Source organism: Vicia villosa, unplaced genomic scaffold, assembly GCF_029867415.1.
Source record: "Vicia villosa cultivar HV-30 ecotype Madison, WI unplaced genomic scaffold, Vvil1.0 ctg.000063F_1_1_1, whole genome shotgun sequence".
In the NCBI taxonomy this organism is placed as follows: Eukaryota; Viridiplantae; Streptophyta; class Magnoliopsida; order Fabales; family Fabaceae; genus Vicia; species Vicia villosa.
This window is the reverse complement of record NW_026704991.1, coordinates 875,246-880,605: the sequence shown is the minus strand read 5'-3', so window position 1 is coordinate 880,605 and position 5,360 is coordinate 875,246. Positions and strand designations below refer to the sequence as shown.

Sequence of the window (5,360 nt, the reverse complement as noted above, 5' to 3'; positions counted from 1 at the left end):
AGACATCCAGGCGGAGGCATTAGGAATAGAATTAGGTCAATGAAATTATTTTGGGGAAAAACTTTTTATTTAATAACACATGAGCCACATATGAATTCAATAAGTGTACAAAGACTCCATAAAATATAATGTTAAATGAAATAATATTACAGTAGTGTCACGTAGGCTGCCGTTAGCTCTATTTGACATCAGGGACTATTGCTATGGATGGAAAAGTTTAGAGGGACGATTCATTAAATAAAATTTTTAGAGGGACTAGACTTTCTTTTAGAGGAACTAAACTTAAAAACCGCAATATTTATAGGAACTAAAAATATATATAACCCTTTTATAAATGATATATTTTTAAATTCACCTTTTGTCAGTGTTGACGGCGGGCACGTTAGATGCTAGTAAATTATCAATCTAATATTTTTCTTACATGAATTAAATATTATGTTATACTTTATGGAGTAGCAAAAATAATTTCCTAAAACAGGAACAATTATTAAATTAAAATTTAGTTACATCAATGTGTTATATTTTTTCATTCAACACACTTGGTAAGCACTTGGTAAGGAGGTCATATGAAAAACTTTTCAATCATAAGAATTCATTGTTTTTGAAACACAATTACATCGGCCGATAATACACATCGGTGTATAAGAAGGAGGGCAAAAATTATGTGGACAATCACAATCTTGAATACATCTAATACCTATATAATAAAAAAGAGAATAAACAATTGTTACTATTCAAAAAAATATATCGTGTAAGAAGCATATTAGAAAATTTAAAAATGATAAAAAATAACTTACCATCAACGTTGATTGCAAAGAAAAATGGAAAAACAAAGATAATTAAAGCATACACAAATTTGACAATTTCAACCATATTATCTCTTTTTATGTACATAGTAGAATATGAGTATCAATTTATAATTTATAAGGTTCATGTTCTCTTACATGAATTAAATAGTTTTTAGCTCTTATGAAGTTGTAAAGAATATTTTTAAAATATAAATAATTATTAAATACTTCTTCGATATATCAATGTGTTATTTTTGTCCCTTCACACTTTAGAAGGAGGTCACTTAAAAAACTTATCAATCGTAAAATTTCAATTTTATTCTAATAAAAAATTTATTGTGTGCTAACATATCAGGATAATAAAGGAACATCACAAAATATGAATTATTTTGTTGGATGATGGTGATTGTTTATTAGTATGTTTAATATACTATAGTTAAAAGTCTTATATTTTTAGAACTGATGACTATATTCCTATTCTTTGTGCGGATACATGATGAAATGAACTAACTAAAGAAGGGGAATTGGATTTATTGGCATGCCTCAATTATATAGTTGTTAATGAGATGGTCTAACGTATGTTTTGAATAATATTTAGGTTTTATATAGAAATTGGGGCTATTTAAATATTAAAGGTTTTGTCACTAATAAATTAGAAGAAGAACATTTGAGGAAAATCAATGATAATTCTAGTAAAGGAATAAAGCTACCAGTTGGCATATTAGAAATTTAGGGCTGGATTCAACTTTCAAGTGACTTTGAATCTTTTCTCAATATGAATTTTAATGTCACTTTTGTTTTTACAATTATGTAACTTTTTATTTTCATATAGGTAAATAAAGTGGTAATAATTACAACTAGACTAAACTCGCGATATGCGCGGTTGTAAATTAATTTATTTGTTTTTTATTGAATTTTAATTATGTTAAAAATTTGTTTTGACAAAAAAGGAATACTAAATTCATATTACAATAATGTATAAAAAATTATAATTGTAATAATGATATGAATTAATCACATGTATAGAGATACATTTTATTTGAAAGAAAAATACATATACTTGTAAATTGAGAGTGACATCTATAATTTAGTTTTGCAAACTTAAACAAATATAAATAGGTTTTTTGTTTTTGTTTTGTTTTGATAAAAATCCTTTGTTGGAATCTATTTACAAGGACAAACATAGTGCTCGAAAAACGCAAGCCTCCATCCAACTAAGCCATCTATTTCCCAAGCCCATTCTCCTCATTAGGTATCTAAGATAGTCCCATTAGACATAATCGAAAGTCTTCTCAAAATACACCTTTAATAATAAGCACTCATTTTGGATCATATAAACTTCTTCAATCTTTCCATTAAAAATATTGGTCTAAATTCACTAATGACGTAGGGATTAGATGTTTTTGGAATTATATATAGGGTTAAATATATTTTTGGTCCTTATAAATATCTTAAATTTTATTATTAGTCCCTATTAAAAAAATGACATATTTTAGTCCCTAAGAAATTTTATTGCATGCAGTTTTAGTCTCTACTATTTTTTTAAAATTTAAAAACTGTTTAATTTCCCTTTAATTTTTAAATTTTTGAATAAATTTTTCATACATGTTTAAATTACTGTAAAATATTTATTTACAAAATTTTAGAATTTTTTAAAAAGAGGAGAATTAAATATGAATTTTTTAAATTTTAAAAAATAATGATAAAAGTAATGAAAATCTCTACTTATAAATCAAATTCTGAGTTTTTATTTTCAAGAAACTTTTTAAAACATTCTAAACATGTCTGCAGTATAATCATTCAAAAATACACATTGGTTTAACAGTAGGGACTAAAACTACATACATAATAATTTTGTAGGGACCATAAAATGCCTTTTATTTTTATAGGGACAAAAACAAAATTTAATATTTTATAAGAACCAAAAACATATTTAACCCTTATATATCATAAGGATGTTGTAATAGCCTTGTGAAATTTGGATTTTACGTGAAAATGTATTCAAAAAATCAGAAATATCCTTCTAAATAATTTCCCAATACTTTTGTAGAATCCCATATTGAACTCGTCTTGACCGTGACTTTTTTCTCCATTGTAGTTCCACACGCCTTCCTTAATTTCCTTTTTCTAAAATGTCTCTTCCAACATTCTTCTGTCATCCACAGAAAGGTGCTTGAAGGTCACCCTGTCCAACTTTAGCCTTAAGGCTTTAGGTTCAAGAAACCTCTACTTGAAATAGTTTAAGATTTCTACCTTTATATCCTCAAAATGGTCCAATCTACCTTTGTCTGAATTGAGTCAATAAACCATTCCTACAAAATCTCTTATTCATTGTTAAATGAAAGAATTTAATATTGGAGTCCCCTTTACGAATCCACATGAATATGGATTTTTGCCAGCATCCAATGTAACACCCCGATATCCGCTGCACGCATCAACCGTGTCGGCCAACCGAGCATGTTACCGGCTTAATTAATAATCCCCCCTAGGTCCGCTTATCGGCTGCCCAGGAAATATTGTCTTTGCCTCCCGCAGGAATCGAACCATGTACCTAGGGGTTAAGTACATATTCATAGCAATTCCTGCTACCAATTGAGCTATTAAGATTAGACCGGAAAAATGATATATTAGTCGAATTTAGATTGTCGGTGTTATTTTTAGAAGCGTATTTGAATTTATTAAGTTAAAAGTCGGATTTTAGTCGGACGGTCAAATAATAATATTAAGGATAATATTATTTATAAGCCGAAATTATTACATTGATGAAATATTATTAAAGGTGATATAATTGATTATTTGAGTTATATATCTTATTGGGCCTAAAGTGATTTGGAGGATATTAAATAAAGAAAAAGTTTGAACACTAAGCCCAATTGGTTTTTATATTAGGGTTTTAGAGATTTAAGAGTAGTGTTGTCACAATGTGGAAAAGATGAATAGAAGAGAAAGAGGCAAGTTTTGAAGGAGAAGAACAAGCTTAGAGATTTCATCCATGGTGTCAAATTAGAGATGCAATTGGAGACCCATTGAGTTGCTTCAATTGATAAGGTAAGGGTGGGGTTCTCTTCCTATAATGGAGCTTATGAAATATTGTATGTGGGGGATTGGATGTGTAGATTTATTGTTTTGCTTGTGTTAATGTGTTGCTGGAAATTAAGGACCTATCATAAATAACATGGATTTGAGATGAAGTTAAAATGCTGTCTTCTGAAATAAACTGTTCCGTGTAAAGTCTTAGGAAATGGGTTAATTAATAAGGCGTGAAGTTATGTGTATCTAATACTGGAGTAGAAGATTAGGAATAGAATTGGAGATGTAGCCCATTTATTAGAAACAGCAGCCCCTTTTGTTTCTTCCAGACGGGCAGCATTGTTGGTGCTGCGAAACGGCCAGCAAGAATGCCCAGACGGCTTAGCTGATATACTATAAAAATTAATGGAATATTAGTTTCAAACTTCATTACTATCATGTTAGGATATTTAATTAAAAAAAAAACTCAAAAGCATTTGTTCCACTAATGGAACGTTCCTGAGTGTTTCAATTGGAACTTCACCTCTAAGATTGGAATTTTAGTATATGTCTAAATAATAAATTTATGGACTCTAATTTACATAAATATATTTATATATTTAATCATATGCTAATACATCTGAATCATATATTAAAATTAATGGAATGCAAAACAGTCCCGTTTGATCGAAGTAACCGAATTAAGCGGTATATTTAGTTGTCCGGAATTCAGTGAAAATTGACGTGGTAGCTAAGTTTAATTAGTACATTAACGTGATGATGTTATTTTGTTGAAATTGTGATATTAATCGGTAGATTAAATTAATGGTTGAATTAATTTTCAATAAGCCTATTTAATTAGAAAATACTTAGACTTAGATTAATTATTCGGTTTGTCGGTAAATTACGATATCTTGAGAATTTAACCGAACGAATCGAATAATCAGTAAAGAATAGAATTGTATCCGAATTAACCGGTTGAGTTGTGTTTTTAGTGACTTGGGAGTATAACCCGAAAATTCGTAAAGTTATGAATATTAAGGATTTAACCGAAAACTTAGATAATCGATAGTGACGTAGGATATATATAATTAATTAGAGAATATTAGGTGAATGATTTTGGTTAGTTGATAGTGGGTTAATGAGTTGATTAAACGACTAATTTATAGAGAATTATGAGACTAATGTGAATTGACTCAATGTGTTGATTTGTTGTGATATACCGAAACATGATGATGTTGTGATGATTTCGTTAATGTTTGAAATTATATGTTTGTCGTGATGTGTCGAAACATGACATGTTTGTGATGATTGATAATACGTGATGTTGTATATATATTCGTGACGATAATTTTGTGACTAAGGAAGGTGAAATATTATGGTGACGTGAATTACCTCGAATAAATGGTAATGTGATTGTGATATAGGCTTATGCCTCGTGACGATATGTGATTTTGATGAGTATGTTGTGATGTCTTGTTTGTTGAGTCATATTCCATATGCATACTCTGTGACGGCCTGAAAACTATGGCAAACATGACGGCCTGAAAACTATGGCAAACA

General features: G+C 29.1%; 1 long non-coding RNA gene across 1 annotated transcript; it reads right to left on the bottom strand.

Annotated features, from left to right (window-relative positions):
- Positions 1–453: 453 nt before the first annotated feature.
- LOC131623392 (uncharacterized) lies at positions 454–934 on the bottom strand. Its single transcript, XR_009290190.1, has 2 exons — positions 798–934; positions 454–697 (listed from the first exon to the last, which is right to left on the bottom strand). It is a non-coding gene; the product is annotated as an uncharacterized LOC131623392 (long non-coding RNA).
- Between the last annotated feature and the right edge of the window lie 4,426 nt (positions 935–5,360).